The sequence below is a fragment of the Pinus tabuliformis genome, chromosome 2_1 (genome assembly GCF_031772625.1).
Source record: "Pinus tabuliformis cultivar Carrire ecotype Pingquan chromosome 2_1, CPIR1, whole genome shotgun sequence".
Lineage (NCBI taxonomy): Eukaryota > Viridiplantae > Streptophyta > Pinopsida > Pinales > Pinaceae > Pinus > Pinus tabuliformis.
The window spans coordinates 864,862,806-864,875,538 of record NC_142299.1 but is presented as its reverse complement, the minus strand read 5'-3'; positions in this window follow the sequence as shown (position 1 = coordinate 864,875,538).

Below are 12,733 nucleotides of genomic sequence, written 5' to 3'. Positions count from 1 at the left end.
AACTATGAACTCAATTCTTGTGATCTCTAGGAAACACAGACATACTATTAAAATACACATACCTAGATAATTTCAAGATAAATTGGTTCATAAAATTTGGGAAATCATGCACTCTCACCTACAACCATTTTGTTTATATCTCATGATCCGTGTATCAAAACAGTCTTATTTTTGGATCATAAAGGCATTCATATATTATAAATTTACTTGCCAAATTTCAACAAAAGCTGGTTTATAGTTTTTGAGAAAATGGGTAATGAAGTTTGTTGTTACTTATATCATATTTTGTTGCAACTTCATATATACATATAATTGAATGTCAATGTAAATATTGTTATGCCTTCATCGAGATTGCTAAAATTGAATATTCATTGATTAAAGAAGCATTCATTTGTTCTCAAATTTTTATTGCTTGGTTAACACATGGGTTTTGTCTTGGGGTTGCATGAGGACATGCAATATATTCAGTTTTTTGTTGCATGAGGACATGCAATATATTGAGTGTGGGGGTATGTTGGGCCGTTAATATGCCATTATTATTATCACTTGTGAATGCTTATTCCACCCATTTCTACCATTCTTCATCACGTCATTTGTCATAATTTATCATATAATTCTATTTTACAATGATTTATGCTCTTATGAATGAATATTATTTCTTCTGCTTTATTTCTAATAAATTGATGATTATACATGATTTTATCAATGATAGTTTTAATAAATCAGTTATAACATTATTCACCATTTTTAGCCTTCAAGATAATTTCCATATTGAAGATTTGATCATTAAAAGTGCCAACTCAGAAATTCGCTGGAATAAGAAGTGACAGTTTTGCGGTTGAGATTCTAAGCAAATGAAGATGAATCTAGAAAATCCAGAACATGGGTTTTGTCCAGAACGGACCCAACCAACTTCAACACAGAACGGTTTGCCCAAATTCAGCTTGTACTGAGAGAAACGTAGGGTTCTTCGAGCACGATTTTCTCAGATTTGTTGTTGCGGTCGTCCTCCAAATCTCAGCTGCAAAGCCAAATTCGTCTTGCTCTTGTTGAAAGATGGTTGGAAATATATCTTCTTATTTATCAATTGGTTGGAAATAATCTTATTTTGTAATAGAAATCATGTTGTACTTATCTTGATTGTAACTGCTCTCTGATCTCTCTTTATTTAAATCACAACAGAGATCAGAGAGGGGGGTGATTTCAAAGGGATTCGAATGATGGAATTGAGGATGAATTAGAGATTCAGAATTGAGGATGGAAGGGAGAATGGATAATGGCTGAGAGATTGAGAGATTTCTTATTGTAATCCACTATAACTCTGCTTTGATATTTTAATATAAATCTAGTTGCCATTTCATATTTGATCCTGAAGTAACCCAGCAGCATCCGCTGGCGGCTAAGGGCCCAACCTCTGGTGGAAGTACGTTGCTGCTATATTATATCTTTATACTTCATGTGTGGTTTGATTTCCTTCTTTTACTCTGTTCAGTAATCTGATGCACTTTACTGTTTTACATATCAGCACTATGAGATATACTTCATTGGATACTATCGTTATCTGCAACAGGAATGCTATGTTATCATTTTAACTTCGTATCACATTACTTTTCCTTTTGATAATTGATATAACATTGTTGTTCCTTACAGATTGGCATTCGATTACAGATTAACAGTACTATATGTTCCTAAATCGGTACAACTGTATGATGTATTCTTAAATTGTGACTATTGTTTATTCGGGATTGCTGTTCCGTTACAATTGCTGTTACTTTATAACTGTGATTCATGCATATTGTATCGAAGCTCGGATTACTGTCCCTTTTAATGATAAGTGTGTTGCGTGCTTGATTTGGATTGTTGTACATTCATATTTAGTTGCTGTTCCATTTCTGAATTGTTATTTCATTTCAATTGCTGGTCTATTTCAAGATTGTTGATTTGTTGTTTCATTTACTTGCCATTTCTTAAGGACAGACTCAGGCTGTAGTGAGTGTTAGCTTCTGCTATTTGGCTCCCAGACCTCTGATCTGCTCCCATCAGTTATGAAAGGGATAGGTTATTGCCACCAAACCCTTGGCTGATGTGTTGTTCTATTTCATCGTTATTTCCTTTACTTGCCATTTCATTTACATTCATCAAGGACGATCTCAGGCTGTAGTGAGCCCCAGCATCTGCTACCTAGCTCCCAGACCTCAAATTTGTTCTCATCAGTTATGAAAAGGATAGGTTATTGCTACCGAACCTTTGACTGATGCAATGCTTGGTGTGATTTAGCCTTTTGAAGTAGTTAAGTTGTAGACATGCACCCATTTAATTTGTTGTTCATTTCTATTGATTAATTGCACTAGTTTGCTTTTAAAGAGTTTTCCTAGTTTACTTTCAATGGCAGCTTTAGTTCAAGTTCGATTTCCTTTTGATTGCTTTAAAGCAGGACTGTCAATTGTAGAGAACATTGGTTATTGCTTCCTCGTTCCCAGATTGATTGTCTTGTTCCGGTTTGATTTCAATTGCATCAATCTCTAGAGGAATGAGTTATTGCTACTGTATCCTCAATTGATGTTTGTTGAGTGAATAGTTGGATTTCAGAGCATTTGAGTTTATGTTATTGTTAGATTTCTTCTTCAAGCATTCATTTACTTTTTCATTTTAAGCACTATACTACAAAACATTACTCTTGAGTAAATAGTCGCCTCAGACTGAGTACACTCTTGAAATAAAAAGTTGTCCCTGGGTTGATAATTAATGTGAAGGTAATTAGGAGTTCAAAAGACACCTTTTTATCGCTCCACAATGGTCATCCAAAGAAAATCAAAATAACTACCCATAGAACTATTGGAACACGCTCATCCTAATCATCTTGATTGACTGAGCACAATTAATCCATAAAGAGAGAAAGGTGGAGGGAGTGGGGGTGACAACGGAGAGATGGAGAGAGACTGAGGGAGAGAGGAGAGCAGGAGGGAAGAGTGAGAAAAAAGGACATAGGGAGAGAAGGGGTTGAGAGAGAGAGGAAGAGAGAGAGAAAGGGAAGGGAGATCGAGCTAAAGGAAGAGGGATATATATATATATATATATGGAGAGAAAGAGTGTATGTTTGGGGGTGAGATAGAGAGAAAAAGGAGAGATGAATGGAAATAGAGCTATGGATGTAAGGGCAGAGGGATGGAGAGATAGATATATATGGAAAGAGAGTCTGTCTGTTTTTGCGGGATGAGATAGAGAGACAAAGAAGGGGATATGGAAGGAAATATAAATATAGATTAGAGGGGCAGAGAGATTGAAGAAGAGAGAGCTAGAGGGAGATAGAGAGGAAAAGAGAGAGAGAGAATGATAGGGGAGAGGGGTAGGGGGAGCGAAGGTTATAGGGAGGGATATAGACACTAATATGGATGGGAGGGAAGGAGGGAAGAAGAAAGAGACTCATAAAGACAAATAAATATATTATATAGTAATATATAATATTGAACATTATTAACCATAGAGAAAGAGGAAGTAAGACTTTTAAAAAAGGTAAAAGAAGTTCGATTTAGAAATCCATGAATATTTTGGTTTTTCAATGGAATAGATCTATTGATTTGAGTGTATATGTTTATTGTTTCTCCTATTTAATGACTGCATCTGAGGCATTGATTTTAGTGTAGTTGTTGATTTCTAATCCTAGTTGGTTTCTTGCACCAGATGTGTTGATTTTCATGTAGATGTTGATTTCTAATCCTATTTGATTGCTTGCACTACATGCATTGATTTCAATGTAGATGTTGGTTTCTAATCCTATTTGATTGCCTGCACTAGATGCATTGATTTCAATGTATATCTTGATTTCTAATCCTATTTGATTGCTTGCACTAGATATATTGATTTCAGTATAGATGTTGATTTTTTATTTGATGTAACTAGATGTATGATGTACATTACTTCAAAGTAATTATATTAATAATATGCATTGATTTTAGTGTGAACACAAAAAATATTGACGATGTGTATTGATTTCTTTGTTACATTAATTCAACCATAAATAACATGCTTGAATTTTCATCTTAAATAAAATTTTCACTCACCTTAAATGTTTGCTTCCTGAAACTATAAACTATTTTTTATTGACTGTATTCTTATTCTTCTCATTTTCCATCACTCAACATTGTTATTAGTCACTTTGCATTGAAATAAGATAATAGAAAAAAGCTACCATTGAAACTTACTTGGGGTTTAACATTCCATAAGTCAAAATGATTGACATTAGAGAAAGCTACTATTATTATTGGAGAGCAAGAGAGATAAAGTGTGAAATTTACTAAAATGACTTGAGTTAAAGATTTGAATGGTCTATGATTTCAACTAATTTTTTCATATGATTGATATGAAAGGATGACAAAACCAATAAGTGGGACGATAAGAATAGTAGAAGAAAATAGTTTGAAAAGGATTACAATGAAGATTATTTGTAATTGATTAGATTCTCATTATTCACATTTTCTATCACTCAACATTGGTACATTTTCACTTTACATTCAAAAAATTTATTTCATCATTTTTCATCATTCAAGTTATTAACAATCTCAATCATAAAAAAAAAAACTAAGCTAACTGAGTAAATTTAAAATTAAAATGACCAGATTATTCTTAGATATATTTAGCATATTTAAAATGATCAGAATAATTATATGTTCAAAAATTTTGTGTGGTTGAACACCATTGAGACCAACCTAGATCTACCTTGACCCTGAATATATCAAGCACTAGTGATGGGGCCAGCCCACGTGGTCCCGCCTTATCTCAACTTACGTGGACCTACGCTACTAAACTGTCTCGGATATATGCTAATTGCAAATTGATTTTGGTTTAATTCACAATCGACTCACTAAACCTCGTGTTGATCCTCCATTGGACACCTGCCCTCCTCGAATTTGGCAAACCCTACCTCACTTTTTGTTGCCCGGTTCGCGCCTTTACCATCATTCTTACCTTCGTCGCTTGGTCTCTGCGGTCTCTGTATGGTTTTGGCTCCGCCTCTGGGTTGTTTCTGTCTGTGGTGAAACCCTGTTGGATTTCCGCCAGTTCTGTGGTGAAATAATGTTGCTCAGCTATGTCTGGTCATTACTATGTGAGTCTGTCTATTCGGCTCCTGGTTTTGTGTTGGTAAGTTGCTATGACTCCACCATGCGTTCAGTTCGTTTTCATGACTGTAAGAACATTTCTTGGTTTGCTTTTGTGGATACTATCGGGTCGGGCCTTCTTAGCAAAACTGTGGTGAATGACTGTGGTGTATAATGTTTGGCCCGCTCAGTTGATAGATGCACAGGTTGATGGACTTTCAGTTTGGTTCTTCTCCGGCGCTCGGCTCTGTGGACAAGGTATGTCACCGGTTCATGCTATCATTCCTTTTCCTCTGTTTGCACTGGAACTAACGTTCCGCAGCCCCTCTGTGGACAGGGTCTCTGTTTCGGGTTCTATTGGCCTTCTGTTCCGGCACACTGTCAGGTATGGTTATTCCACCTTCTCCATACTCAGGGTTTTGTATTTACAGTGTTATAGTTTCAATTTCTTGTGCAAGGGTTTTTGCTGGGAAGAAACCCTGACCCTCCACTTTCTGTTTCGTTTGCAGGTGTGGCCGGCTCCTGTATCTTCGCAAGGGCTTCTGTCGATTCCTCCCGGGTAGTTCTGTTCTCGTTTTGCTTTCTTGAAATGGTTCTTGGTCTTGGTCACGTTTGCAGTCGCTTTTTATGTGAACTGTTGGTTTATCTGTTGAGTCTGGACTTTCTGGGTTTACCCAAACCCTTAGCCGTAATGTAGGAGGGTTTTATGGGTCGTTTGCAACTCTGTGCGGTGAACTCTCGTTGCAGAGTCTATGTAATTTTTATGTAGAAAATACAATGTAATATAAAGTGATATATCAACTCGTTCACAGATAGTTCTGGTGGCTTACCCGGTTGCTGTGGTGGTCTAGTTTGTCCCTCTGTGGGTGCTGGTTCTTTCCACCTTGTGTTCACTTTCGTCTCGGCCAGTTAGTAAATTCCTGGATACTGTAGAACACTGTTGTTATATTTAAATGAAATGGAATGATTATACAGCACTGTACATGTAGATTTTTGTTACTGAGGACATATATATTTGAACAGTTTATTTGCTCGTGCACTGAATAAGATGAAGGAAAAAAATGTATATTTATTATTCTCATGCAAATGCTCCGCTGCTGAACCCTTCTGGGTTATCTTGCTTGTCTTTTTATACAATGTTTCCAGGCAGTTTGATAACTGCTGGTAGTTATTCAATTACAGTCTATTTTGCAGTTACTATAGGCATGATTTTCTTGACTATCAGTTAGTTTAATTTGTCTGCCTTTCTACCATAGGGGTTCGTTGTTTTAATCACCTATCGACACTAATCTACTCTTAACGTGTCTAACTAGGACCTATTACAACATTGTAAATATAATGAACAGAAATTTAAAATAACAGAAGTTAATACTGTAGTTGACCATGAAAGAAATAAAACAAAAAAAACATAGGAACTTGACAGACTTGTTGTCCGTTCAGTGAACTATTTTTCATTCCCAATCTTCTTCAGAAACTGTGTTCTCCCTCTCTCGGTCTTCACCCTGTGGGCCAGATGCTCCTGCATCAGGCTGCGGGGGTAAAAAAAAACTCATCGCTCCGTTTCATGAGCTCCTCCACCGAGTAGCCAACCTTCCGAATCTGTGCCTCGTCGAGCCAGGAGCTGTCCTCCATTGGACGGTCCTTCCACTTGACGAGGTAACGCAGATACTCCTTCCTGCGCGTCTTCTTGGCTACCTGTGTGCTGAGGATTCCTTCGAGTTCATGGGTCCTGACCGAAGGCAACTGTTTCTTCCAAAGACTGCTCTCGAACTGGGTGTCCCGTTGTGGCTGTACCATTCTATCATCTTCTGCCTGGGCATGATATGGGAACAGGTCTGCCACGTTGAATATAGGTGATATACCTATATTAGGTGGAAACTAAATTTCATACGCATTCGCTGAAAATTTCTGCAGAATTTTGCATGGACCGATTTTTTTGAATTTCAGCTTGTTATACGTACCCTTAGGAAACCGTTCCCGACGTAGATGCACAAGGACTTCGTCTCCAATCTCAAAATGTACCTCTCGCCGCTTTATGTCTGCATGTTGTTTGTATTTCTGCGTGCTGTCCTGTAATCTCAATTTGACCTTTTCATGCAGTTCGCTCATTGCTTCGGCAAAATCTTCTCCGTCTGCACTTCTCCTTTCTAGCTGTCCCAAATCTCGTAGTTCATGTACCCCTCGCGGATGCATACCATACAAGATCTGAAATGGGCTAAATCCGGTGCTCCGATTGGGCGAATCGTTATAAGCGAATTCTGCCTGGGCAAGAGCTCGATCCCATAATCGCGAGTTTTCTCCTGTCAAACTTCGTAACAAGTTGCCCAAACTCCTGTTCACCACCTCTGTCTGTCCATCAGTCTGCGGGTGATACGCAGAACTGAAATTTAACTGTGTGCCCAACTTTTTCCACAGGGTGCGCCAAAAATGTCCTGTGAACTTCACATCCCTGTCTGAAACTATAGTTCTAGGTAAGCCATGTAATCGAACTACTTCTGTAAAGAAGAGGTGTGCCACGTTTGTGGCATCGCTAGTCTTCCGGCAAGGAATGAAATGAGCCATTTTCGAGAACCTATCCACCACCACCATCACTGAATCATATCCTCGCTGTGTTCTAGGCAATCCTAGGACAAAGTCAATGCTGATCGAATCCCACGGCCTGCTCGGAACAGGTAGGGGTGTGTACAGCCCAGTGTTCTAGCTGTGTCCTTTCGCCAGTTGGCAGATTTTACACCTGGTTACATATCTTTGTACGTCCCGGCTCATTTTTGGCCAATAATAAAAATGCTCGAGCTGGTCCAATGTTTTATCGATGCCAAAATGTCCCGCTAGTCCACCACTGTGTTTCTCTCTTACTAAGTTTTCCCTCATCGAACAGTCTGGAACACATAGCTGTCCTCCTCGAAACAATAATCCTTCCTGTAAATTGAAATCTACCCATGGGCTTGTATTCCTCAATACGGGATTTTGGCATGCTTCAAAAGCTTCTTTGAAATCCGCGTCCATCTGGTACAAATCCTCCAAGTACTCAAATCCCATCACCTGTATGCCACTTTCTTGTAAGAGCAAGGCTCTTCTGCTTAAAGCATCCGCCACTTTGTTGTCTTGCCCACTTGTGTGCTTCAACACAAAAGTAAAACTCTGCAAGTATTCCACCCACTTGGCATGTTTATGGTTCAGTTTGTGCTGCTGTGTTATATATTGTAACGCTGAATTATCAGAGAACAAGACGAACTCATTGCCTAGTAAGTAGTGCCTCCAATGCTTCAAAGCTTGAACCACTGCATAGAACTCTTTGTCATATGACGAATACTTCTGCCGAATCTCATTTAGTTTTTCACTAAAAAACGCCACTGGTCTGTCCTCTTGACTGATCACAGCGCCAATAGCTATCCCGCTTGCATCACAACGAACCTGAAAAGGTTTGCTAAAATCGGGCAGTCTCAAGATTGGCCTCTCCGTTATTTTCCGCTTCAGAAGTTGGAAACTGTTTTCTGCCGCCTTGGTCCAACAAAATGGTTGGCTGGCCTTTTTGATGATCTCTAGCATTAGTGCGCAGATTTCACTAAAATTCTTAATGAACTTTCGATAAAAACTTGCCAAACCGTGAAAGCTACGTACCTCAAATAAATTCTTAGGTGACGGCCAACTTATGATCACTGCAATCTTTTCTGGGTCCATCTTTAACTCGTTCTCTGCAACTACAAATCCCAGATAGATTAACTCCTTCTGCAAGAAAGTGTATTTCTTCAAATTTATCAGCAGTTTGTTCTGCTGCAGCTTCTCGAATACCCTTCGAATATGCTGAAGGTGCTCTCTTTTCGTCCTGCTGAAAATTAAAATATCGTCCAGATAGACTATCACAAATTTTCCAATAAATTCCTTTAACATTTCGTTCATTAGTCTCATAAAAGTACTCGGAGCGTTACTCAACCCAAATGGCATGACCAGCCATTCGTACAGTCCTTCGTTGGTCTTGAAGGTTGTCTTCCATTCGTCTCCCTCTCTAATTCTGATCTGATGGTACCCACTCTTCAGATCTATTTTTGTAAAATAAGCTGCCCCACTAAGACAGTCCATCATGTCATCCATTCTAGGCAAGGGAAACCTGTATCGAATCGTAATTTTGTTTATAGCCCGCGAATCTGTGCACATTCGCCATTCTCCACCTTTCTTGGGTGCAAGGACTGTAGGTACTGCACAGGGGCTCAAAATTTCTCTGATCAGTCCCTTATCCAACAACTCCTGCACTTGTTTGCGTACTTCTTCATTGTCCTTTGGACTCATCCTGTATGCTGCCTTGTTTGGCAAGCTTGCTCCTGGTATAAAATCAATGTGATGGCTGATGCTCCTTTTGGGAGGCAATTTATCAGGTAGCTCATCAGCCGCAATGTCTTGAAATTCTTCTAACAGCTCTTGTACTTCCTTGGGCAACTCTGATTTTTCAAAGTTCAGCAATACTGGCTTCATCCTCCTCACAACTGCAAAATTAACTTCATTTTCCTCAACCTGTTTTATAAACTGTTTTCCTCCAATCAACAGTGCCTTTGTTCCGCTTGATTCTGCTGAATCTTCCTCTTTGATGGGTACAAGTGTGTGTTTGACCCCATCCTTCGTAAATTTATAACAATTAGTCTTTCCATCGTGTGTCACCTTCCTATCATACTGCCATGGTCTTCTGAGCAGTATATGGCACACGTCCATTGGCATAATATCGCAGACCACTGTATCGTGGTACTTGCCAATGTGAAACTCTACCTCGCATTGTTCATCAACCAACAGCTGGTGGCCTTTCTGTAGCCACGACACCTTGTAAGGTGTGGGGTGCTTCAGCCGCTTCAACCCCAGTTTTTCCACCATCTCAGTGGCAACCAAGTTATCCATACTCCCGCTGTCTATTATCACTTTGCAGCACTTTCCATGCGATTTACAGACTTTCCAGAACAGTGCTTTCTGCTGCGTTGGTTCAACCACCTCCTTGGTTGGCTTTAACAACACTTTATTCAAAATCAAAGCTTCTCCTGTTTCCGCCATGTCTTCCACCTCCCGGGGTTGTGCTTCAGCTTCTTCAGGCTGTGCCATAAGCGTTCCCCTCTGACCGGCCTGTTCAACTTCTGGACACTCAAAGGATCTGTGCCCCCATTTATGGCACCTGTAGCACTGGACACCAGTCCCTCTTCCGCGGCCATTCCCTCGTCCTCTCTGATATGACCGACCTCCTCTGGTGCTATCTCCTTTTTCTGCTGTCCCTGAAGTTTTTGAACTGCTGCCTTCTTCATTGTTCGCAGCATTCCTTCCTCTGCCGTAGGACTGTCCCCGTCCTCTGCCATTTCCTCTCCCTCTCCTGCTGTTCTGTTTTCTGTTAATTTTTTCCTCAGCCTTTACAGCGCTCTAAAAGGCTTCTTCAATATTCCGGGAAGAAAGAATACTGATTTCATCTAATATCTCCATCCTCAATCCATTTACGTACCTTGCTATTTTTTCTGGGTTATCATCAGTATAACCATCACGTAAATTCACTCGGTAAAACTCTTCCGTGTACTCTTTGACAGTCATTCCCTTCTGCCTTAAATTCTGTACCCGCCGATATAATTCCACCTGGTAATCTTTTGGCAGAAATCTGCCCTTCAATTTCGCTACCATCCTTGACCACTGTCGTATCGGCGACTTATTCATTCGTTTTCTGTCCGCTTGGACACTGTCCCACCACAAGAGTGCTTGTCCCTTTAACTTAGTGGCAGTGAACCTAACTCTTTTATCCTCACTGACTTCTTCATTCTCAAAATATTTATCTAGTTCGCTTATCCAGTCCAATAGGACATCTGCGGACAGACTGCCATCGTAATTAAAAATTTCTATTTTGGTTTGCTGCTGGCCAATAAAACTGAACGCAGCAGTCTCAATTCCGGAGCTTCTTCATCAGACCCGTCTGTAGCAGTTACCACTTCCTCCTCACTGGTATCTCTAAGTTCCGGGTCTCTTCGTCTACCCGCCTCCACTGCTTCCAAACGAGCTGTAAGAACTCTGATCTGTTCCCTCAATCCTTCATCTACTCCCCTACGTGCAGCTCTTCCACGTCCTCGTCTTGGTGCTTCCATCCTCTTCTATTTCAAAAAACTGCTCTGATACCACTTGATGGGGCCAGCCCACGTGGTCCCGCCTTATCTCAGCTTACGTGGACCTACGCTACTAAACTGGCTCGGATATATGCTAATTGCAAATTGATTTTGGTTTAATTCACAATCAACTCACTAAACCTGGTGTTGATCCTCCGTTGGACACCTGCCCTCCTCGAATTTGGCAAACCCTACCTCACTTTTTGTTGCCCGGTTCGCGCCTTTACCATCATTCTTACCTTCGTCGCTTGGTCTCTGCGGTCTCTGTATGGTTTTGGCTCCGCCTCTGGGTTGTTTCTGTCTGTGGTGAAACCCTGTTGGATTTCCGCCGGTTCTGTGGTGAAATAATGTTGCTCAGCTATGTCTGGTCATTACTATGTGAGTCTGTCTATTCGGCTCCTGGTTTTGTGTTGGTAAGTTGCTATGACTCCACCATGCGTTCAGTTCATTTTCATGACTGTAAGAACATTTCTTGGTTTGCTTTTGTGGATACTGTCGGGTCGGGCCTTCTTAGCAAAACTGTGGTGAATGACTGTGGTGTATAATGTTTGGCCTGCTCAATTGACAGATGCACAGGTTGATGGACTTTCAGTTTGGTTCTTCTCCGGCGCTCGGCTCTGTGGACAAGGTATGTCACCGGTTCATGCTATCATTCCTTTTCCTCTGTTTGCGCTGGAACTAACGTTCCGCAGCCCCTCTGTGGACAGGGTCTCTATTTCGGGTTCTCTTGGCCTTCTGTTCCGGCACATTGTCAGGTATGGTTATTCCACCTTCTCCATACTCAGGGTTTTGTATTTACAGTGTTATAGTTTCAATTTCTTGTGCAAGGGTTTTTGCTGGGAAGAAACCCTGACCCTCCACTTTCTGTTTCGTTTGCAGGTGTGGCCGGCTCCTGTATCTTCGCAAGGGCTTCTGTCGATTCCTCCCGGGTAGTTCTGTTCTCGTTTTGCTTTCTTGAAATGGTTCTTGGTCTTGGTCACGTTTGCAGTCGCTTGTTATGTGAACTGTTGGTTTATCTGTTGAGTCTGGACTTTCTGGGTTTACCCAAACCCTTAGCCGTAACGTAGGAGGGTTTTGTGGGTCGTTTGCAACTCTCTGCGGTGAACTCTCGTTGCACAGTCTATGTCTTTTTTATGTAGAAAATACAATGTAATATAAAGTGATATATCAACTCGTTCACAGATAGTTCTGGTGGCTTACCCGGTTGCTGTGGTGGTCTAGTTTGTCCCTCTGTGGGTGCTGGTTCTTTCCGCCTTGTGTTCACTTTCTTCTCGGCCAGTTAGTAGATTCTTGGATACTGTAGAACACTGTTGTTATATTTAAATGAAATGGAATGATTATACAGCACTGTACATGTAGATTTTTGTTACTGAGGACATATATATTTGAACAGTTTATTTGCTCGTGCACTGAATAAGATGAAGGAAAAAAATGTATATTTATTATTCTCATGCAAATGCTCCGCTGCTGAACCCTTCTGGGTTATCTTGCTTGTCTTTTTATACAATGTTTCCAGGCAGT